The 25,593-nt window shown below is 41.6% G+C and overlaps 1 protein-coding gene across 10 annotated transcripts in view; it reads left to right on the top strand.

Moving 5' to 3' along the window:
- SDCCAG8 (SHH signaling and ciliogenesis regulator SDCCAG8) overlaps nucleotides 1-25,593 on the top strand; it is a 258,511-nt gene that overhangs the window by 132,795 nt on the left and 100,123 nt on the right. The window lies entirely within an intron of this gene.

Here is a 25,593-nt window from a genome sequence, read left to right as displayed (position 1 = left end):
AAACTTTAGTGAACGTATAGCTCAGCCCTGGGTTACGATGAGACATTTTAGGTAGCAAGCGCTGTATAATTTGCTGTGTGGAAAACACACACATGCGCACACACACACACACACACACACACACACACAAATGCATATACACAGAAATTCAAATAGAGATTGTAAAATTTCATGTTACCCATATAAGTGGTTTCTTCTCACTTTGAATTCTACTACGATTTTTCATTTTTCAGATCAAGCATTTAGGTTTGTTCAGTTCTTACAGTTTTTCCGTTTTTACAGAGAACTTTGTCTAAATACACATGTAAGTTTATAAGCTTTGATGTGGCTCATAAATTAGAAAATCCCTGGTCTTTTCATCATAGTAATATGTTGAATTTAAACTACGAAAGGGGACTGATCCCTTTTACATTAAATATGACAATGTAATTCTGAGCACGGTATGATAACAGATGGAGGAAAAGCACCACTTGAACAGCCTGCATTTGGAGAAAAAAATATTCTAGGGGTTGGTGAACCTCCCAAAGTTTTGGGTTAGTGTTAAGATGCCTCTAGTTCTGTTAAAATCAAACTTTGTTAAAAACATTTTGTTATGATAATATTCCAAATGGTTTGCCAACTTCGCTTTTAAACAATGCAAGAGAAAGAGAAGAAAGAGAGAGAGAAAAAGAAAGAAAGAAAATAAATCATTTATACATGTGTGATATCTGGAAAAATCCCAATAGATAAAACACTTTTTATGAGAAGAAACTGCTCACTCCTACAGAATAATAGCTGTTCTTTTCATGCCCGTTCAAAGTGTTGTTCTGTAGACCTGAGAATGTAATGTCAAGATAGTTCCTATGGATTATTTAATCTTAGAAGTTTCGAAATTTAGCTGTGTCATGATAGTTAATAGGTGTTCTTCTGAAACAACCATTTGTGTGCTAAGCACTGCCAACGACAGAAACGGGACAGCCTTTAACGTCTCAGTGTGGCTGGGCTTCAGTAAATAAATATTAATGCTGGTTTTGTTCCCTTCGCCATTCTGTCTTAGAGAGTTAATTTCTGAAGTCGAAGTCCTGTAGGGAGTGTTCCTGCACCGTATCAATTTGTACTGTCTGACAAGACCAGTTTCTTGTAAGAGGAGCATATTTAAGGTACAGCGACTGCTGAAAATGGACTCGTAGTAACTAATTCCTTTGTTCTTGAGGAAAATGGTGTTGCTTGGTTCCATAGAAAGCTTTTTCTGTTGGGCTTTATTTACAGCTAGTCTACAGAAATTGAAAACTAGTTTTACAGAAAAAAATTACCCATTTTCTGAGTGCAGTACTCTTTTGTAAGCATTTTACATTTAGTCTGCGTTCACGTTTTATAAAATCCACATTCATAAATTTAAAGAGGACAATTAAAAAAGCAAAGAACTATGTGTATCTCTCTTTTGCTCTAAAAATGGGATGTGGTTGTTGGGCTAAATATTTCTGATACACTTTTTTGGGCTTTTTAGAATTTGCTTTCCCTCAACATTCTGTATTGATTCGGTATACTCAAGTATGTGGCTGAGAAACATTATGTCTTCTTTTCCCATGTAGACCAGTGGAAATAAATACATTCCACACAGGTAGCTCTTCACTTAGCCTTAACTTTAACGTTTCGAATGACATAGTCTAAACAAAGTTTGACATAGAATATGAAAACAATGTTGTAAGTAATGACAAGATAAGGATGGAGGTGATCTAGGGAAAGGAAACGTATAAACTAGCATATTAATCCGTAGAGCAATCTGAAACAAAAATAACCCATCACTTGTTTGCTATTTCCCTTTATTGTCCACTTGGACTTAAACACGGAAAATAGAGGGGCGCCCAGCTGGCTCCATCACTGGGGCATGAGACTCTTGATCTCTGGGTTGTGGGTTCGAGCCCCATGTTGGATATACTGATTACTTAAAAAAAAAAAAAAAAAAAAAAGGAAAATAGAAATTGAACATTTATGGAAGTACCCAGCTGGTAAGTACAACATTTACTCATCCACCATCTATTTATTGGACACCTAGTATCTTTCAAGTACATTGCTTGGTCTTGGGCATAGAGAAAAACATAAGATTCAGTTCTTATCCTTAGGTTGCTCACACTCTAGTACAGAGCCAGCTCTATATATGCAGTTATAGCAGAGTGTGATAAAAATGCAGTAACAGGAATAAATACTACCACAGGAGCACCTAGGAAGAAGAATCGGCTCGTTGTACATTGGAGGTGAAGATGATAGGGAAAGCTTTCTGGAAGAGGAGATGTTTGGTAGCTATTGTGATTAATAAGTTCTTGAGTAGCAGTTCTCAAAGTAGAAGAAGGTGGATGGAGCGATATATATGTACAGACAGGAAGCTGAGAGGGAATATAAACTCTACAATCAGATTAGATGTTTGGCAGGGGATAAGCCAGGAAAGGCAAACAGGGACCAGAGGAAGGGCCTTGTGATCTGTATTCTGCAGTTTGGGCCATTCTGAGAGTAATGGGTTACTCTTGATGTATTTAAGCAAGGCTGTCAACATGGTCAACTCTTTGGGTTGGTGTTCAGACTCAGCAGTGTGGAGAGCAAACTCGGAGAGCTGATGTGGGAACAGGAGGACCAGTTAGGGCAGAGTCAGCAACTACGGCCTGCAAACATGGCCTGTTGTCTATTTTGGGCCATGAGCTAAAAAGGGTTTTTATATTTTTAAATGGTTAGGGAAAAAAACAAAAGAAAAATAATGTTTTGTGACATGTAAAAATTATATATCCATAACTAAAGTTTTACTGGACACAGCCATGATTATCCCTTATGCATTATGTACTAAGACTATTATGGCAGAATTGAGTATGGTCCTCAAAACCTTAAAATATTTATTGTCTGGCCCTTGACAGAGAAAATTTACCAACCCCTCAGTTAGGAGGCTGTGCAGTTCAAGGAAGAAGTCAAGAGAGCTTGGACTATAAGGGTTCAAATATGTATTTATTTATATTTTTTTAATTATTTAATTTTTTTAACTTAGAGAGAGTAGGAGACGGGCAGAGAGAGAGAGAGAGAGAGAGAGAGAGGGAGAATCTCAAAACAAGCTCCACGCTCAGTGCAGAGCCTGACAGGGGCTTGATTCCATGACCCTGGGATCATGACCTGAGCCGAAATCAAGAGTTGGACACTCAGCCAAATGTGCCACCCAGGTGCCCCCAAATATGTACTTAAAGAAGGTAAATGGAAGTTAATTGTAGATTGGCTGACAAAGAGACGCTTGACAAGGGCCTGGATTCAAATGTAAGTCCAGGGGTTAGTAATGAATCCCGGGCATGGCTTTGCCAGTAAAACAGAAGGAAAATAGCATCTTTAAGAAGCATTTAGGGTAGGGGCACCTGGGTGGCTCAGTTGGTTAAACACCTGACTTCAGCTCAGGTCTTCATCTCATGTTTCATGGGTTTGAGCCCGTGTCAAGCTCTGTGCTGACAGCTCGGAGCCTGGAGCCTGCTTCAGATTCTGTGTCTCCCTCTCTCTCTGCACCTCCCCTGCTCATGCTGTCTCTCTCTGTCTCCACTATAAATAAACATTAAAAACAAAACAAAACAAAACAAACAGGAGGCATGGGGTAGCAAATGAGAGAGGCCAGAATTAAAGGTGACTCCCATGTTAACTGGATGAACCATTAGTTCAACTGGAAAACTTAAAAGGAGTAACAGAGAAAAATAATACACTGTGTTTTGGGACTTGAGTGGAGATGTGCAGTGCAGGTCCAGTGTGAGGAGAAAGGTCAAGACCTGAGACTCTTCGCTGGATGCTTCGACATAAAGCTACTAGTTGTAGCCAAGGAGATGGGTGAAAGCACGAGAGGGCCATGCTTGTAGAGTAGGATGGAAAAGAGCCACCAGCCAAGGATACTGAAGGGGACATCAGGGCACAAGAGAACAAAACAGAGGGGCGCCTGGGGACGTCGAGAGCCCAACCTCGGCGCAGGTCATGATCTCGAGGTTTGTGAGTCTGAAGCCCGCATGGGGCTTGTTGCTGTCAGGGAAGAGCCTGCTTCTGATCCTCTGTCCCCCTCTCTCTCTGCCCCTCCCCTGCTCATTCTCATTCTCTCTCTCTCTCTCAAAAATAAATAAGGACATAATATAGAATGATGCACAGGATGGAATAACAAAGCCACATGCTTTTCTTAGGGCAGCCCCCTACCCAGGCGTCCAAGGGATACAAAGTGGAGTTTGGGAATCCTTTCCTGGGGCATTCGCTATCTTTGTAACTTTTGAAAAGTTACTTAATTCTTTGAACCTGCTTGCTTACCTATAAAATGAGGTTACAAACTGATTTTTGAGTTTCCTTCTAGCCCCAACAGTCAATGATTCTAACAGTAATTTAAGACACCCCATTATGAAGTGCCTTATTTCCTGACATTAGGCATTTAAATTGCTTGGAGTATTCTTTGTTTAAGACCTTTCCTTAGTTTGAATTTCAAAGATTTCATCGAAGCGTCCTTCATGCCTCCAATTTATTTATATTTATCGTAACTTAGGCTCTGCTGACCTCTCACAAGGGCCACGGAAACGTTCCCCTGTAACACCCTCCCAGTCTGTTCCTCAAGCCTCTGCCAGTTGAAGGTTTTTAAGCTCTGCTTTGACTCTGTCACCTGCTGCCGAAACCTTCCATTGGGTGGCGCTGCTTCAGAGGATTCAGACCACTGAGGGTAGTGCGGGGGGGCAGGTATCCAGCCCCTCCAGTTTTTTCCTCGCTTGCGTGCCAGTGACACAGACGAATTGCACACTTAGAATACCCCTATGACCTTCTCTAGCCCTATTGTAATCTTACCTTCCTTTCCAGGTCTGTCCAAAGTCCTGAGTTTTCCACTGTCGCCCTCCCAGATGGCCCTGCCACAGGGGAGCACATTTCCCTCTGAATCTTCCTTCCCACTCAGAGCTGAAGGCTCTGCCCCTGAGTGAATCCCTCCAAACAGGGACAGGGACAGTGAAAATCCGAAAAAAATGAATTAATACTCTGAAGGCTTTTAAGTACTTGCTTTTCTTCCCTTCTGGAATGAGGGTGGGAGGTCTTATTAATGTTCTATTTCTCCAAGCACCTGGCTCAGCCCTTTGCGAAGAGTTGGAGCTTAGTAAGTCATTACAGGGACGGCCAGTGTTTTGCAAGTTTATGACTATTCTTTCAACAGTATTAATACAGATATAGTATACTGATATGCTGAACATAATTATTATATTAATATATTGATATATTAATATAATTTAGTACATTGATATACTAAAATATATCAGGGTAAAAATGTAAGATGGAGGTAAGATGGAAATAGCTTTTTGTTTTCATTTTTAACTTTGTATGAACATACATTTTTTTTAAAAAAATTGTTTTTAATGTTTATTTATTTCTGAGACAGAGAGAGACAGAGCATGAGTGAGGGAGGGGCAGAGAGACAGGGAGACACAGAATCAGAAGCAAGCTCCAGGCTCTGAGCTGCCAGCACAGAGCCCGACACGGGGCTCGAACTCACAAACCATGAGATCATGACCTGAGTCGAAGTCAGTCTCTCAACTGACTGAGCCACCCAGGCGCCCCTGAACATACATGTTTATAGCAGGATCAAATGATAGACATTCTGACAATTCAAGTAGGGTTGATAAAGTATACCACGGCTCTCACCTAAATATGCTCCCTTAAAAACCTCTCTCTCTTTCCCTCTTAAACACACACACACTTCCAAATTAGCATTTTTTGTAATTGAGAGGTGGCCCCTCTGAAAGCAGTGCCTAATAAACATGATCGATAAGTGTATATAGCCTAGCATACATGAAAACAAAAGCGAGGCTTCCTTCTTCCAGTTATGTCTTTATTACTAGTCTTATTCAAATGACTTCTTCCTTTTCCATAACAAACTTTCAAACACATCTTAAAATATCTGCTCATTTATTTGCTCATTCCACGTGAAGCATATCCTATCGCAAGACACTGTGCCAGGGATGTTAGGAGGCAGAAATATAAAATAGCTTCAGATGCTGGCCCTCAGAAACTTACAGGCTGCTAGGGAAGAAAAGAAAATACACAGAGTTGGTGAGATAAATGAAAAGATCCAGAGGGGAGATTCCAGATAAAGTATTACAGGGACAGAGAACTGGACAGTGTCTTACGAGCTCAGCAGCATTTTGGAAGCAGGAAAATGGGAACGATGGGCATTCTGGGTAGGGGTGCACCTGTATGTACGAGAGTGAGTTAAATACATACAACTTGTTGTTTAAATATCTAAGAGTATCAGTCTCTGAGATGAAGAATATATCCATGTTAAGATCTACCTGGAACCATGCTACATGCGGTAGTTCTTTCAAAAATAAGAATAGGGGTAGTGGCTAGCGGCAATGGCCATCACTTACCGAACCCCTTCTGTGTTCCAGGATCTGAGCTCAGAGCTTTTAATTTGGTACCTCCCCCCTTATAGCTGTATAAGGTACAGGCTGTTTTACAGCTGAGGTAGGCAGGGTGCAGAGAAGTAAAATGATTCATCTAAGGTCACACAGCTGACATGTTACAGAAGCAGGTTTTCAACCCCAGCAGCTTGCCTGGCACGCCTGTACCATTATCCATCCCGCTGTATTTCTGTGTAGATTACCAGGAAAAGGATTCATGCAGTTGTCCCCGAAAATACAACTGAAGAAATCATTGGTGTAAATTTATGCTAGAAATAAGTGTTAGCTGCTCCCTTGTACACTGATATAAATACATGTCAGTGTGTTTTAATCTTGGCTTGGGTTTTTCGTAGGAAACAGTGTTTTCAGGTCATTATTTTGCCTTAGTCACTTAACATGTTATAATACAACTCTCATTCTCCTTCACTTTCTTCACTTCATTTTTACCCAAGAGGAAGGAGGGGCCTTTATAAAAAAGTGGAAATTCCTTCACATATTTGCTTTCGACATGTCCAAACATTTTTACAGAGCTACTGGGATTTCAATCCCTCTTGCAAGACTATCATTTACATCCATGCGGGTAGATTACTTTATGATACAATGTGTTAAAACAACCCATTTCAGAACGTTCATATGATTGCTGTTACACGCTTCTCCATCTCTACTGTACCTGTATCGAAGCATATTCTTTTGAATCCTGCATCTTTTTCTCAGATCCGATCTGGAGGGGAATTACTGCAGGAAGCCTTCTGTTTACTTTCCAGAGAATTTAGAACTTGAGTGGCTCTGTGCAAAACACAAGGGAGACCAACCTGCCATCAAACCTGCAGGCTGAAGCTTATCTCAGCAGGGCTACCTTTCAAATGTTTATTTCCTCTTTTATATAAAGGATGTTTTCAGTGATACCTACTTCAAAGACTTTCTCAGAGCAGGAAGCTCCGGGAGGCCCATAAAATGGGTATTCTGCTCTTCCCTCCTTTCCAGACCCAAAGGGGAAGATCTGACCTATGACCTGGAGAGATATTAACGTGAAATGTAGTATCTGTATCTTTTTGAAATTGAGAAGGGGTACAACAGGTTTTCCTGTTATGGTGGGTGGGTTACTTGGGGAAAGGTGATTAAGCTTCCTTTCCAGAACGTTGGAGAGCATTTAGCTTCCTTCCACATAACAATTATTGCAAATGCTTGTTGAATGTCAGGACTCTGGTTGAGGTAATTCCCAGAAAGAGGGAATTGAGTATTTACGTGAGTCTGATAATCAGCCCACATAAAATCCGGACGCACCTGGCCTCGGGCTTTCTTGGAGCAGGGACTCGGGGGTCACACCAGTCTGCTGTCCTTCCCTGCCAATCACAGGGCTGGGCTTCTTTCTGAATGTTGCCTCCTCCTTTCAGGTTCTTCCACACCATGGAGTCACGTCCTTCAGTCTGAACTGGAGGTAGAAGACATGCCCTTGATTTCAGACTGTAAGACTGGGGCATCCTAGCTTGTCATCTTCCAATTGCACAGCCACCCCTTGGATGCACACGGGTCATGTGCACACACACCCTTTTGGGAGCTGGGGGCCTGGGAGTCTCAGCAGAAGTGCCTGAGGAAGGGAGGAGAGTTGCACTGAGCAAGGAGAGGCGCTCTGACTGGGGAGGAGTTCTGTACAGGGTTGCTTTGTGGTTTTAAGTGGAGAACTCTCAGAATACAAAAAGAGAGATGTAAAGGATGCATAAATGAGCATCTAGCACTAACCAGGCGCTGTGCCTGACTCCTGACAGCCTTGCGGCATGAAATGTGGCCTGTAAATTACGAGTCTGCGATAAATACAGAAATGGAGTGTTTGCAAACTTTTAGTTTATTTAAGTTTATTTATTTATTTTGAGAGAGAGAGAGCACGAACAGGGGAGAGGCAGAGACAGAGGGAGAGAGAGGATCCCAAGCAGGCTCTGCCTGACGTGGGGCTCAAACTCACTTACTGTGAGACCACAACCTGAACTGAAACCAAGAGTCAGACACTTCACCAACCGGGCCACCCACGCACCCCGCAAACTTTTATTTTAAATTGCCACATTATCCAGTTATCCAAGTGCATGATCAGTGACCTTTAGTTTTTTTGTATGTTTAAATTTTTTTTAATTTTGCAGTAATTCATTTTTAGTCCATTTTATAAAACCAGTGCTTTGCAAAGAAGAATTAAAAAAAAAAAAAAAACAAAAAAAAAAAACACCTTTCAGGGCACCTGGATGGCTCAGCCAGTTAAGCATCTGACTTCCACTCAGGTCATGATCTCACATTTGTGAGTTCAAGCCCCGTGTCGGGCTCTGTGCTGACAGCTCAGAGCCTGGAGCCTGCTTTGGATTCTGTGTGTGTGTGTGTCTCTCTCTCTGCCCCTTCCCCACTCACACTCTCTCTCTCTCAAAAATAAATACACATTTTAAAAAATTAAAAAAACAAAAAGCTTTCACACAAGAAGCTTGAACACTCTGCCTTCTCAGACCTTAGAGGAAGCCGGAGGAAGCTGAGGCATGAAATCCTGCAGCCGGGTAGGAAGGAAGGGGCCCGAGTGGAAGAGGCAGGCTTCGAACCAGGTCCGTCAGACTCCAGAGCCTGTGCTCTGAGGCTCCTGTTCACAAATAAGTGCAAAGACGTATTTCAAAGCTGAGTAGAAATGCCCTTTGGATTGCGGAACCTCAGTTCATAGGCCAGGAGGCGGGTCTCATGAACCGTATTTGGCATCTGGCTCAGGGGAGCAAATTGTCCGTAAACGTTGAATAACTTTGCCTCTGTTCTTTATTGTTAGGGGAAATTAAGAAGGAACTGTTCTCATTTTCAGGTGACAGACGGGCTCAGGCCAACAAACCAAACTTCCAACCTCTCCTCATTTGCAAAGGAGAGTCTAGAATATTGACGTGCCGTCTTGCTCAGTGAACTTCAGTTTTTTGGGTTTTTTTTTCCCCTCCTGAGTTTTATTGAAGAATTTTTAGCCTCCAGTTTCCATTTAAAAGTTAAGCTTATTTTTTTTTCTTGTGCTCCTTTCATGAATAAATTAAGCAGAGAACGTGTCAAAAATACTTTTAAATGGATATATGTGCAACCAACATCTTCAAGTCTTGAAATAGATGGCCTTGGGACTGTTTTAAATTGCATCCTCTTTCCCTTCCCCCACCTGGTACCCGAGAGAACAGGCTGTCAGAGAGCCAGGAAAGCAAAGGCGTTTCATTTTGCCCTGGTGGACACCATGTTGCCTGAGCCCCTTCTCTCCACCTGTTTGATGGACTAAGACCCGGGGTCTCGGGGCAGCCCCGGGGCGGGAGAGGTTGGAGTCAGACGCTGCCAGAGAACGTGTGTCTGCAGGTTCTGCTTAAGTTTCCCTGGCTCGCTCGTCTCGGCTCCGTGAAGCCCGAATGTGTGTGCAATGAAAATCGACGCTGGGGATGTCTCTTCTTCTCCCCTGCCACACAGGCCCACAGCCTGGAGCATGGTGGTGGTGGCAGCCAACTCATTTTCTGGAGAAGCCCAGAGGAAACAGAGAAAGGACTGCCCACAGCACTTGCCTGACTCAACAACAATGAACATCAAGTTCAGTGAAAATAGGAGAGGGGGGGAGAAACAGGCTAAAACAAAATACGGTGGTTTCAGTACCTCTAAATAGGAATATTTTTCTAAAAGAGAGCTCTGATCTCCAAGATTCATTTAAGGTAAATTAAAACAATGTAACTTGACGTCTAATTTCTTCTTAAACACCTCTTCCTAATTGGAAGTGTTGCCTAGACCAATTACCAGGCATTACTTACTTGTTATTTAATGTTTTCCTGGTACCCACGAGTAGATTGTATAGTGATTCATTGATGTGAAATGTTGGAATCAAAGCTCATTTTTAGGGTCCTGAGAAAGGAAGAGGTCTGAGGAATATCCAGTTTCACTCAGTGCCCACCTGGGGCCATGTCTCAGCGGGGACCAGGGCCCAGTGCAAGTTAAACACGTTTTTATTAAGCTACTACTCTGTTAGATCGGCTTAGCAGACAGTGTAGCTCCCTGAATTCAGGAACTCAGAGCGGACACCAAATGGGTCGGAAAGCATTTGGAAGCAGTGTGTAAAGCTGGTATCCAGCTGAGGGGAACACTGTTCCACCTTGGCTCTGGGTGACCTCTCCACAGCGGGCCCCAGTCACCTGAGGGAGGGCAGAGAACCAGGCAGAGTATGAAGGGATTCCTTAGGGAGGGCACCAGTGTCTGGTCATGTATCCCTCCAACACCTATATTGTGTCTACCCCCACCCCCTCCAAGAAGCCTATTTCCAGCCAGATTTACCAAAAGAATCCAGCCTGTGTCAAGAGTGTAATTATTCTAAATATAACTATACCAACAAAAGAAGGATATCAAACAAAGTTAACAGGTCACTATTGGGATATATGCAAAGGGTGGAGGTGGGGGCGGGGTGTTCAAGATGAGGCATTAAGAGTGGGTTTTAGCAGGTTCAAGGTTGGTTTTCCAGCAGCTAGTCTGAAGTGTGGTTCACCAGCCTGGGCATAGCTTGACTTTCACACTAGCGCTGGTTGTTTCTGAGGATCTCCTGTCCCCTTGGGAAAAAGTCTCCCACCGTACTTTATTTACTACAGATCTTAACTGTAATTTTAGGAGGATAAATGTGAGTATGAATATCACTGAGACGCAATCAGGGCTCTGTAAATCTTGAGGCGTCACTCATCTGCTCAGGGATGACGCCACCGATACGAACTCGTGTAAAGTAAATTTGTTAGCAGGCACCACGCGTTGCTCAGTCTAGAAAACTTCAGGGCCATTGAGGCAAGGTCAGATTAGGCAAGTCCTTTTATGGCAAGGCGGTGGTGGTGACAAGTCAGGGACACCGAGAGAATGTATTGTTAAATATACGACTTCCCGTGTGCTCACTCCTCAATGGCTCTCTTTGTCTTTGGAGGAGAACCACCTTGCCGCTCCCGACAGTAACTGTTTGTCAAGCAAGAAATAATGAAAGCGGCCCCTGCAAAGTTGGATATCTTTAAGCTCTGTCCTTATTGCACTGATGACAGTTCTGGATTCTGAACCTGTTTCTGAAATAAAGCATCGATTCAGGATCCGTCGCTATTGAATAGGTCCACAGTGTTTGGCTGAGGAAAGATGAGGATTATATTAAGGAACGATAAAATTCATGCACGGTGGAAACAGAGCCCATTTCGGAACCGTAGAGGAGCCCCAATTCAGATCTTGCGCTCAGACTGATTTGCACAAAGGGTTATCTGTTCAAAGTGGAAGAAAAGAATGACAGCATGAGACAACTCACGTAACTAATAAACTTTTGAGACGCTGTTTCATATGTTTGCTTTTCATTAAATTCGGGAACGGTTGCGACGTTGTTGTGATTCAGTCAACATTTATTCCTATCTGTTTTTCATATACAAAGGCTTAGGGATGCCAGAAAATAAACTGTTAACGGAGAATTAACTTCTTTGGCATGCTTTCATACTTATCTTCCAAATTAAAGAAAATGAAATGGGCAGAAACAGAGTGTAGATTACCTCCTTTTTGTCAAAAATGGTGGGAATTTGAAAATTAATAATAAAAAAGGGAACAGATGCAGTAACATGCCAGAGGGAGATTAATGTGGAGAGTAAAATCTGTGAGCAACAAAACTGAAGCAAACTGAATCAGTGGGAGGTGGTTGTACAATCAAAATCAGGATAAAAGAGAAATTACAAACAACCCTGCACTTGTCAAAGTAGTAGTAATGAAAGCCTGACTCTGCCAGCAGTGAGAACCTGTGTTAGCACTTTGGGGTAAGGATAGTAGCCGGGTGCCAGGTAGGAGGGCAGTGTTAGGTTCCTGGGCAACAGCCATCTTGTGTCGAACAGATGGCGCCGAAAGCTGGCAGGGGAGGGGCTCCTTAGCAGAACTAATCAGACAGTAACAGATAGGGCAGCTGGGAAGACTGACCACAGAGAGGGAGTCTGCGGGGTAGCCGAGTGCCATGATGTCTGCAGTGGTGTGCCCATTGGTCTGAGATAAGACCTTGCAATGTCTTTCCCATCCACGGAAGAGCAGGAACTTTTGTTCAAGAAGAAAAATGGAGTGGAACGGTAGCACAGTTGGGGGCGGGGGTGGGTTCTCGGGGTAGGGACTGAGAAGGGAAGGCTGGGCCATCTCGAAATTTGTGGTGGGGGTCTGCAGTCCCAGCCTCCACGCAACCTTGGTTTTCGCCGTCTGTGCCCTTCCGCCGTCCTGATGTGTCCAGGGTGGCAACGTGGAATGATCACTTTATGTATTTTATGCATCAGAGAGTTTCCGGGATCAAGGCTGTACTTACAATCAGAGGAGACTCTTTGCTATGATTTCTACCACCTAGGTCTCTAACAAATGAAAACCCAAACCAACATACGGTGCGTGCGTTTGTGCTTGGTGATTTCTCATGACCTGATTGATACCGTTATTGATTCAGAGCAGCTCGCCTTCTTTTCTTTTCCCTGTAACTGCGGGTTGAACGTCAAGACGTTGGGCATAAATCCGAGCCCCAAGCCTTAAAACAAAAGTAAGATTAAGTCTTTCTGACAGAAAGGAAGGTGAAAACGATCTATTAAATTCAATAACTTAATTAAGGAATCCTTTCTTTTTAAAATCTAGAGTTGGGACCTTCAGGTTAAAACTATTACTTTAACAAAGAAATGCAGATCTCCTACATCTGTTTTTGAACTAGTATATTTCCCTCTCTCTCTCTCTCTCTCTCTCTTTTTACAGAAGCTTTGTAGCTTGGCTCAATTTATTCATTTTGGAGGGGGAGGGGGAAACGTTACCAGGATTTGAAATAGGTGGTATAACATAGCCATATGCTATTTATGCAGCAGTTTCTGCAATAAATCTAATTTGGTCCTGTCAAAAAATTAGACTTATTTGATACAGCAGCACATTAGTAAATGATTGTGGCAGATTTAAAGTTGACATTTAGTCTCTCCTCACTCTGAGCAGAATCTCGCAGATCTGCCTCTTCCCCCTTGATCGACTCTCTGAAAATGTCTCAGTTCTTTGTCCTGCGGTCCCGCAGATATTTTCACATCCAAGAGAAGGTCTTGCCTTAAGGTAACTGAGGAAGGGGGCGGAAGAAGGAATAGCCTCTGTTTTTAAAAGACTCCGTGAATAGATGGGCAGAAAAATCAATACACCAGAGGAAAACTCATTGTGTTTTCATCATTTTCAGTTCTTAGAAAAGCAGAACTGTTAGTCTCATTCAGAATGTAGATAAATTAAGGAAGGTCAAGTTCTCTGTTACGGAGTTGAAATATTTTTACCTTCCGTCCTACGTCCATATGCTGTTTGAGGAAAACTCCTATCAGAGAATGCGGATGACATCAGCTCTCTGTCTTTACCTAGCAGGGCCCTTAGAAGCTGCTCCACTGCTCTCTCCTGCGCCCTGGCACAGCCCTGCCTCAGTGCCGCTCGATTTTTCCTGTAAAATGTGTGTTTCAGGTGTTGGTATCAAACTATCTCCAACTTTCTCCCAGCTTTTCCGTTTAAAACATAAAATAAGCCTAGTACACATTAGGCAGATGAATGTTAACAGTATTCTCTGAATTCCTTCAATGAGTCCCTTTGGAAAAGTAATCGAGATATTCTTTCCCTTTCCTTTTTCTTACGTGCTTCTGGAGGGGAGAAGTGTGTGCGCGTGTGCACATTCCCGCATCTGTGCGTGAGCATAAGTGATGTGAGACTGAGTGGTTTTTCATTTGTTTACATTCTTACCATATACATTTTCCGAAACCAGCCTACGAGTGTGTTTCTGAAACGCAGTCAGCTAAGAATGAAGCGTTCCTTCACGGTGATTTAAGCAGCCCTGTGAAACTGGCATTCTGCTCACACCTCTTTCTTGTATATAGCAAAGCAGCCCATGGAAGTGATCAAATTACCGGGACTCTTTCCGTGCTATTCAGAAGCAGGCATCCAGGTAACCGAACTACCCTCAAGCACAGATCACACTCCAGGGAAAAAAAAAATGCCCAGAAAAAGAGCAAACAAACCTGCCGAGTGAATTAGATGCTAGTTCTGAAATTTTCTCCACACGAAAATTATTTAGAAATCATGTTTTGGGGGAATTGAAAGAAGGAAGCACCTCAAAGAATCCACATTTTGCGTCCAAAAATCCACATATTAAATTACATAATATATATTAGATCAGAATGATTTATATAGGACATAGGGCATTTTGGAGATTCGTAATAAAATTGAAATTCGAGCTAAAAAAGAATGTCTCAGCCCTCGGATTTGAAGCTGTCTCTGTCGGGTTTTGTTTTGGCTTTTATATTTAGCATCACAACAGTTTTCCTTAATACATCTGAAGAATTGTTCTGAGAAAGTCTTTTCTGTAAATTGTAAATATTTAATCAATCAAACCCTTAGGATTCATATTTTAAATTACTTGTTTTTAGACTGCTTTTATTAATGAAACCTGCTTGCAATTTTATGTCAATGGCAAAAGCCTCAATTTTTATCTTTTCTGAAAAGAAGTCAGAAAATTTTCCTGACTTGATTAATGGTACTTAATAAAAGCCTGTACAATAGGATTAAGTCTTGGGATAATTCTTCCAAATGTAAAAGCAGCTTATGAACGAAGTACCATCCAGGTTTACAGTTAGCTTCACATTTGTAACAGTGCTTTGGCTAAAATTTGTGCCATCTACTTCCTCCTAAAAAAAAAAAAAAAGTGATCTCCCTTTTTCTTCTAAGAAAATTGAATCGAGTCTTTGGTTTGTCTTTTTCCTAAAGAATACAGTTGCCTAAAATACCGGTAAGGAATTCAGCATCAAGTGATTTCATGTCCGATTTATGAAAGGAGGGCAATTACTTGCTAGCTGTGGATGGATGACAGAATAAATTCAGTTGAGAGTATAATTTTCACCTAATTTTGATGAGTTAAATTTTTTTCACAGAACTGGCCTATTGGTACAACTTACATTTCTTTAGATAGATGGTGTGTTTGTTGGGCAACATATATTTATTTGAATATTATTGAAGCCGAATTGTTCCTTTTTTAAATGATGGAATTTAAAATACACTTGATTTGTATATCCTGGGTTCAGTTTCTCAAAGCAGTAATGGAGCTGTGTGTTAATATATAGCTTATAATTGAAATGGTACATATTTGTACATTGTAAGCATGTCAGTGTAAAATTTCTTAATTGGAATACTCTTTCCCTTGGCTAATTCATTAGTGAAAATATTTATTCCTCAAGTTAATGCTGTATAGTACGAAGCAATTTTTGCATAGTGTAAACTTGTTTACGATATTTTGATTTCACTTTAAAACTTTTATTTTGCTTCTTATACATATAGTTCATACTTGATATAATGAGTGCAGACACACATGAAGGAAATACATATCAGCTGTCTGGTTTTACAAATGATCATTAAAATACCACGTCTTACTACTTTGACTCCAAATTATTGTCTTCCCGAACCCAAAAGTAATTTTCACAAGTGCATTACACAACAGAACTTCATCTTCTGCTGGTTAGCAGGAGAGGATTTAAATCCGTGCCGACAGTTCATTTGACAATGACCTTGAGGGGCTTTGCTTCTTGAAGAAGAAAGCAGAAGCTTGCGGTAAACAAAGTTCACTTCTGACAGATGGATTGAATGACAGAAAGGTTGCGAGTGCCAGAATAGCCCTGGCAGAGGAGGAAATGTTCAGTGGAATCCAACAGGAGAGGAGGTGTGAACAGGTGCAGGGTTGCTGACGGAAGGGGAACCAGATGGAGGGAGCCACAGCCAGTTTATTTAAAGGAAAAGGCAGAAAACATTGAAAGGCTGTGCGATCAGTGGCTAAAAGTGTTCATAGAGGAAGGTAAAAATTCACAAAGCAAAACTGCACAGTGGGGTAGCTAACACTTAGCATAATGGTAGTAATTTGTGAGTTTAGTTTGGAAGTTGCAATTGAAACACATTCATCTTGGCTCTTGACACCATCAAGTATAGATATTTGAGAGTTGTTTATTTTTTTTTTAAGTTTCTAAGCTTTTTTTAATCCATCCATTAATTTAATTTTTTCCAGCCAGAAGCTCCGTTGTGATAATACCAAAATTGTGTCGTCAGCTAGGAAAAGAAAAAAAAAAAATTTTAAGTGAAGGTTAACATTCCATTCAGATGGATCTTGTGATGCCTTAGTTTTGTTCACATATGGGAAGCAAATGCACTCACTGTTGGGTGACATCTGTAATATCTAAGAAATTTGCAACGTTGGAATAGATGCTGTTGGTTGCTTTTGTTGTTCGGAGTCTCTGTTCATTTTGTGAAGTCCAGTTTGATTGTTGCAGTGGGATTAATGCTCTCTAAAATACATATTTGCCTGTCTGATCTGCAGGTTAATTTCTGTTGCTGGGGTTGCCCTGGTTTTCACTGACTTTCCGTGACCTGCCTTCAGGCAGACACCTGCAATCTCAAGAGTCATTTGCAATACAAACAGTATATAGCAGAGCAAGGATGGAGGGCTCTCCTATTTTCTTAGACCTATTAAAATTAAACTTTCTGCAAACCAAAGACCTCCTTGCGAATCCCCTGCCTGGTCGCATCACGCATGCCGTTTTTGTGGGCCCTCGTCTACCACTGTTGTCCTTGAGAAGTTTCCTACGTTACATTACTGATAAGGCGATGCCAATAGAGGAGGAGCTGAAGCAGCCCCCAAGAGAAATGATGAAAGTGCACGATTATGTTGAGGTTTTAAAAATCTGGTAATTGATCCACAAGAGTTCCTGCACACTTTTCACAAAGATGCAATACTCAGAGTGTATTCAGCAAGCACCGTATTCACATGTATTCACATTCCCCGTCTCAGAGCAGCCTGGATCAAATAGATTATGGTGGAGTCGGGTGGGTGTTTCAGAACATTCTGATTTTAGAGATCACATCCATGGCATAGCATGCTTTTGTCAGTGCAAAGAAAGAACTGAAATCTGACTAGTAATTATAGAAGATGTTTGTTTACGCCTGTGTTGTTTATGGAGATCCATGCTCTTGGTCATTGTTTTTTTTTTTTTTTTGAGACTGAATGAGGCTATACACAACTGTATATTTGAAGGAAAAATCGTAAATGGTTTCTTCTCACAAAAGGAAATTGATCATCTGTATTTAAAATCAGCTCCAAAATGTGCCTGTTTCTCCCCACTTGTTAAGAAGTTTTCATCTAATAAATGTTCTTTATTAATCTAAAATTTTACATAAAACTGATTACAGCATACTTGCTTTAATCGTAATGTATTGATTCTGCCATCTCTTCTATCATAGCTCCTGAATACCTTTATACAATCCTTTTTATAACAATATAGAGCCTTTGTATGATAATGTAAAAAAATGAGCACTGACCTGCTGTGTAACATAACACCATGAAACTCACCTGAGTGATGGGATACAAACTGAAAGGCTGTAAAAAGAAACTGCAACAATGAGTCATCATTTGATACGTCACAAATTAAATTGCAAAGCTCTTTATAGGTAGAACTGATAGCTTTCCAGAAATATGTAAATTAATTGTACTTAGCATAATGTCTTATGTCATGGGGGTCTTGAAATTTTTTGAATGATGGGATAATGGGTTGATTACTGTTAAATAGGCATTCATTCAACACTAGGTATACAGCTGCTGTAGATTTTTTTTAAAAAAAATTGTTTTAATGTTTGGGGTACCTGGGTGGCTCAGTCGGTTGAGCGTCCGACTTTGGCTCAGGTCATGATCTCACGGTCTGTGAGTTCGAGCCCCGCATCGGGCTCTGTGCTGACAGCTCAGAGCCTGGAGCCTGCTTCGGATTCTGTGTCTTCCTCTCTATGCACCTCCCCTACTCATGCTCCATCTCTCTCTCTCTGTCTCTCTGTCAAAAATAAATAAACTCAAAAAAATTGTTTTAATGTTTATTTTTGACAGAGAGAGAGACAGTGCAAGCAGGAAAGGGGTAGAGAGAGAGGGAGACACAGAATGAGAAGCAGGCTCCAGGCTCTGAGCTGTTGGCACAGAGCCCTATGCAGGGCTCGAACTCATGAGCTGTGAGATCATGACCTGAGCCAAAGTTGGACGCTCAACCAACTGAGCCACCCAGGCACCCCTGTGATGGACATGTTTCTAAGGATCGATAATTTCTTGTTGGGATATGTTGGCAACATTGTGGGCAAATGTCAAGTCGAAGCAAAAAGCCTTTTGCTCAATTTTTTCATATGGCTAGAGGGTGTTTTCTAATTAATTAATTAATTTTTTACATTTATTTATTGAGAGACAGAGACAGAGCGTGAGCAGGGGGAGGGGCAGAGAGAGAGGGAGACACAGAATCCGAAGCAGGCTCCAGGCTCTGAGCTGTCAGCCCAGAGCCCAATGCGGGGCTCGAACTCACGAGCTGCGAGATCATGACCTGACCCAAAGTCGGACGCTTAACCGACTGAGCCACCCAGGTGCCCCTTTGCTGTAGGTTTTTTAGATGAAGAGGGTGTGATCCTTCTTTACAGTATCTAACAACCTAGTGGACAGGGTGTACGTGTGTGTGTGTGTGTGTGTGTGTGTGTGTGTGTGTGTGTGAAATCTAGTAAACAGTATTTAGATTTAGAAACCTTCCTTAACTCACATTGTGAGTGGATGAATTGTGAAACTACCCATCTAGTCCAACCCTCATTCTCTTGTGTGACAACTGAGGTGCAGTGAGGCTCAGGGACTTGCTCAAGGTCAACTGTTCTTCGTGGAAGCCAAATGTGGGCTCTCCATCCCCTTGCTCTTAGTTCAGTGCTCCTTTTGGTAGTCCACGTTATATGCCCCTGGTATTCAGTGATAATAGGACTGGTCTGAATAAACCTATCAAAATCTTTCTGTGGAAGTCTTGCACAACATGTTGCTGAAAGGAAAAATAAGTCTCTTTTTGGACCTTCCCACATGGTTACTGGTTCTTGAAACAAACAAATAAAAGAGCTGTACCTTACAAACAACAATTAAAACTTTTGGAACATTACTCACATTGACTCCCTTAATCTCCACAAGAGCCTTTCAGGTAGATTCTGCCATGAGGCCCATTTTACAGATAAGAAAACTGAGTTGAATGGAGGCTACTACCTTGACCAGGGTCACAGTACTGGCAATTAAGTAGAGTAGGGATTCAGGCCTCAGCAATTAGGCTCCCGGACAGGTTTATGCATTATACTTCCTATATTGCCTGTGATGGTAGGTGTTGTGAGAAAATCAATCCTGTGACCACTTCCTTTTGGAAAGTTAAATTAAATAGGGTTCTTGACAGCCTTCAAAATGCTCACTAACGCACACTGTGACTCTTCGAGAGGAATTTCTATTTTCAGTATTTCCCAAATGTATATGACTCATGGAAACTCTTCCATTAAATCTCCACATTCTCTCCCAGGAATCAGGTTTTTTAGGAATATACTTTGTGGGGGGCGCCTGGGTGGCTGGGTGGGGGTTGGGTGTCAGATTCTTGATTCTGGCTCAGGTCATGATCTCACAGTTCATTGGATCAAGCCCTGCATCAGGCTCTGTGCTCACAGCACAGAACCAGCTTGGGATTCTCTTTCTCCTCTGTCTCTGCCCCTCCCCAGCTCATGTGCATGTGCTGTCTCACTCTCTCTCAAAATAAGTAAGTAAACATTAAAAAAGAGAAACACACTTTGGGAAAAACTAATCTAAATTAATTTGTAGTGGGGTGACAGAATTACCACATGGGAAGTGTTTTTATCAGTACCTCTAGAACTTGTCTCCCTGGCCCTGCCCCCTACCTCCCGTTCATGCAGAGAGCAGGTGGGTGGGTACCCTTCAGTTTGGGTTGTCTGTCCTCCAAAGCGGGGCGAGCGTCGGGGAGCATCTCTGACCATTACTTGAGCGGTTAGCTGTGCCAGAGTCACATGACAATGACTCCTTCCATGGCTACCATTTCAACTTGGCCTTTGTCTGGTAATAGCTCTTGAAAATAAAGGTGACAAGTAACTAGTTGATCAGATTTAGGAACCTCTCAGAGCCTGACTCTTGGAATCAGATTTCATAGAATAAAATATTATGGATGCTTTCGGATATAAATCCTTTCAGACAAACTTCTGCTGGGGATTATTGGCACAGATTCAGGGTATGGGCCCCTAAATCGGACTCTGAAAGAGAGCTTATTCTCCTTCAACTCTTGCTATACCAATATTCCTCCCCTCTAAGTGTATCTTTTCCTGTAGTCTGAAGAAATGGAGCAACTCATGGATAGTAAGCTCTAGAAGTCGAGAAGTTTAGCACTCCTAATGTGTTAATTTTCCTGTAAATACACTTGGAGGTGCCTATAATTTGTAATTACTTCCAGCAGCTCCTATTGGTAAGATTTTCGGTAAATAATGATGTTGCAGTGATAATGATGGCTGGGACTGGGCTTTCTATGTGTGGTCCTGGCTTTCCCACCCACCCCTCCCCTTCCCTTTTCTGGGTTCTTGAATTCTGTTTCTTCCAACAGATAAACTCCAGCAATTTTTGTAGAGAGTTGAAACCATTCATTGGCTTATCTGAATCCCACAAAGTATAGATTATGTTTTGCAGTGAGCGAAAACTACAAAGGCCACAGATTAGCTCACCAAGTGGTGGGATAGTTTATTAAATTGGCTGACAAGCTGATGGACGAATACGGCTACATCGTCCTCTTAATCAACTTTGAAAGTGCTGGTTTTTAGTAGAACCAAGTAATGAATGATACAAGGTTGATTACTGGTGATTCAGGGACGAAACCTGTGGGGAAAAATCTCTTAGAGAATCTGTTATTTCCCACGTAACAATTATAGAAATACTATTAAACGATAAAGATTTTCCAACCGTATGCACATTAACTTATTAGGAGTCTTAATGCGTGTTCATAACTGGATATTTTTCTATAATTTGCCAGCTTGGCTGTATGGAATAATTTTTTAATATGCTTTATAATTTAATTTTAATTATGAATATGTGTTCTGGGAGGTGCTTCAAACCAGATTTGATTTTTTTCAAAGATCTCATTGCTTACATTTGTGTAATATGGTAACTGCTTCAGCTTCAGCTGTTCTTAGCTTTCTGTCGTAATTCTCCTTCATTTCTCCTTTCAAGCGATGGTGACTGGCTGACTTAAATGAGAAATTTGGTTTAAAAAATGTCATTTTAATAGTTTTTGCTCTTTAGAAAAATTATGTGATTTGATATCTTCATGAGGCATTTAAAGTTAGCAGGTTTGGGCCACATGGTTATTTTGATTTGTGCTACATCAGGATTAAAAATGATTCTGTGCTCTGGGGGAGTAGACGAAGGAGTTATGCTCAAGCCCCCACTGTCCAATGTAAATATAAGGAGAGCCACAAAATGCAAACCACATACTTAATTAAACATCTCCAAAAAGCTGTATTTTATTTCTTTTTTTAAATTTTGTTTTAAGTTTATTTATTTATTTTGAGAGAGAGAGAGAGAGAGCACACGGGAGGAGCAGAGAGAGGGGGAGAGAGAGAGAGAGAGAGAGAGAGAGAGAGAGAGAGAGAATCGCAAGCAGGTTCTGCACTGTGACAGTGCAGAGTCTGATGCAGGACTTGAACTCACGAACCATGAGATCATGACCTGAGCCCAAATCAAGAGTCAGTCACTTAATCGACTAAGCCACCCAGGCCCCCTAAATAGCCGTATATTAAAAGGTGAAATTAATTCTAATAGTTTATTTAACTCAATATAGCAAATAGTATCCTTGAACATGTAATCAATAAAAATTAATCGGATTTTTCTGCTTTCCCACTCCCCCCCCCCCCCGCCCCGCCTCACCAATTCTCCACAGTCCGGTGCATATTATTTACACATACAGAGCATCTCACTTCAGTCTAGCCACGTGTCAGGTGCACGGCAGCCACATGTGGCCTGTGGCTGCTGTATGAACCATTGGAACCCTAAGCCCTTGTTTTCAGTTTTCCCAGCTTCCCCACAACACCCAGTATGGATGCCATTGGGTTTCTCATGAGCATAAACCCTGAATTCTCTTTCTACAATAATTGGCATCATTCTATAAAAACAAGAAAATCATGTCAGCTTCTTCTGTAATTTTGGAGCCAGGAGCTAGGCCTGTCTTTGATTAGTCCTTTTCTGAAAGACTGCCACTTGGAGCAGGAAGGGGAGGAGGAGAGAGGAAGCTGCCATTTACTGGTCATTCTCTGAAGGGCAGCTGAACTCTTAGCTGTACCCGCAGCACACTGGAGCGAGTTCTTCGTATCTTACTGTTGCATCTTTGTCTTTACACCTTAGAGCTGTTGAAAAATCAAATTGACGACTAAATAACGTGATGCCAGGCTGTTAGTTGAATTTAGACATTTTCCAAAGGGTGGTCTGGGCCAGATGTTACTGGTTGCTTTATATAGGTTGCCTCAGTATCCCGATAACATCGTTTCATTAAATGAGAAAATGAACTTAACTCTGAGGTCCCACCTAATGGCACACGGCTAGTATCAGGTAGGGCCAGGGCCCAAATCTAGTCTGTGTGTGTCCAAAGCCCAAACTCACATCCGTTCTGCAATACCACTCCTCCCATTGCTTTTATCAGTAAATTGAGGAAATTTTTTATTGTTTTTATTGTTTCTTCGAGTTAGTCTTTGAGATAATTGTATTGATTGTTAGACTTTGTTTTATTATTTTTTTATTTTGTATTTTTTGAGAGAGAGGGAGAGAGAATCTTAAGTAGGCTCCATGCTTAGCACAGAGCCCAACATGGGGCTCGATCTCACAACCCTGAAATCATGACCTAAGCCAAAATCAAGAGTCAGACACTTAACCAACTGAGTTGCCCAGGTGCCTCTGATTGTTATACTTTGAATCATCATCTTCTAGGAAGTAGCAATGAGATTACTGATGGTACCGATTCATATTCTTGAACACAGGATATGTCAGTGCTGTACTACATACGTTTTACATATAACATCCTGGTGTTCCTAAGGGAGCAGTACTGTCATTAACCCCATTTCACATTTGCAAAAACTGAGTCATAGGCTAAGTGACTTGCTTAGGGTGCACAGCCAGGAAGTGGGCAGGTTGGGAGTCCCCTGCCAAGGCTGGCTGACACCAAGGTCTGAGCTCTTAACCTCTGGCTCGTTGTGTGCAGATGAGTGGCCCAGCCCTGCTGGCAGTGGGCTTACATGCCAAGGCCTCAAGGCCAACGGCAAAAGCATTGTTTTTAAAGGCCCTTTAGGATTTTAGTTCCTCCTATTCCTTTTCTCGGGACACAGATTCCCGTTTTGGATAAGCTCAGAACAGGCTACCTTGTAGAAATGAGTTTGCATGTAGACTTAGATTAAAGGTAGAATCTGGTCTTCAGGAACAGAAAGGGCGGCTCCACAGCCATAGGAATGGTGAGCGTGACGGCCTATCAACGACCAAGGAAGCAGAAAACCCAACACACACTTACATTACTGCAGAGAAGAAACCTTTCAGAAGGCAGGTAAGAATAGTTATAAGCATGTGTTCCAAGGCAAATAGAGAATCCTGTTAAACCATAAAATGACTAAAAGGGAAAATGTTTTGAAGTAGAAAATGACCTGAGCCCTGGGGCAGGAACATGCTTCTCTTATTTGGAAGAGTGAGAGGATAACACAGGTGGGAACCAGAGCACGCGGGCTTCAGGCAGTTTTGTCTTCTGTAAATATAATTGTGCTTTTCAGCTCCAGAATCCCGTGGAAAACTGGACAGTTTCCAGAGATCTCAATCAAGTTTTAAAAATGAACTAACTCTAGTTTTGTTATCCAGCCAAGGTTAGTCAGTAGAACACAGTCCTGATTTCCAGGTACAAACGTATTGGGTGTTTGACCAAAAGCACACCAGTTCAGGGACATTGAAAACTCTATGAGTCTTTACTACAGCATGTCCCCACTTACTCAATCTCAGACTTCCGGTAAATTCAGCCATTTGATACATAGCTATAAACCAAGACTTTTAAGAAGCAAAACCAAACGAAATGGAAAGCATGGCAGCAAATCATAGCAAAACAACCAATAAAAAAGCACTATAAGAAGCAGATCAGTATGCTTCCATTTGGTTTCTGGATCTTCAGAATAGCCTCTGAGATTTTCGTGCAACAGCTATTACAAAGTGCCTCTGTTTCCAGTCGCTGTGGTAGCCTCCAGCAGCTACAACAGTGAACGGTGATCCCTAAGCGCGTCCTGGCTGGGACAATAGTAGCAGCACGTGGGCCTTCCTCATTTGAAATTATGACCTTGATTATCAAGTGGGGTTGTTATATTTGCTATAGGTTGCTTAAGGGAAAAGAGTCATGATAAATAAATATTTTAGACATATTTCCGCTGGAACTGGTCAGATTTCTGTGGGTCTGATACCTGGAAAATTCTCTCAAGTGGGGACACCTCATCTCTCCACATTCAAGATAAATGAAGCATTATGTTGTGCTTGAGAAAGAAGATTCTATAAAACGAATTTAATAATTGTAATTCTTGCTATATAGCATATTTCTTAATAAGTTTAGTAGCCACAAAGTGACCAACACATTCCTCATTTACTAATGGATCTGATAAATAAATTTCAAAAACATATAATAATAAAATAGAAGCTTTTTTTCAGTCAGTTGTACGCAACTGGACAATGGTGTATATCCATTGACAGGGTACAGAAATGCCATTATGACATATATTGATCCTACCGATGTCTGATTTGAAGTTACTCACCAGAAGGATTAATTACTGGGACTGTGTAGATCAGCTGACGTTTTTCAGAGAGGAAAGCCAAGAACGGACCAAAGCAGTTAGTTTATGTAGAAAGGTTAGAGATGGAAACTATGAATATTTTGACAATCTGAAGGTACAAAGGCAAAATCATGATCTAATTGATTTTATGCACTAGCTTAATTGTTCTTATTCTTTGGTCCGGTGAACTGGGCCCATGATGCTGTAAAATAGGATATATTTACAACCACTTATGCATCAGAGACCTCTGAGCTCTCCAAAAGTTTTAAGGGTGAAAATTACTGAAATGTACATTTGGTGGCTGTTCAGTCTCAGTATCTACCTATGGTATCTACCATGCCTATGAAACAATTTCAGAAATTGCTCTTGCTATTGCTGTAGTAATAAGTGCTCTCCCTGCTTCTAATGTTGTCCCTTCCCCATCTGTTCTCCACACCGCAGCCAGAGGGATCTTTCTGAAGCCTGAGTGTGATCACAACACTCCCCTGCTTAAAACCCTACA

Source organism: Panthera leo, chromosome F3, assembly GCF_018350215.1.
Source record: "Panthera leo isolate Ple1 chromosome F3, P.leo_Ple1_pat1.1, whole genome shotgun sequence".
In the NCBI taxonomy this organism is placed as follows: Eukaryota; Metazoa; Chordata; class Mammalia; order Carnivora; family Felidae; genus Panthera; species Panthera leo.
Note: the sequence above shows the minus strand (reverse complement) of the source record. Positions and strands in the feature narration are given on the sequence as shown.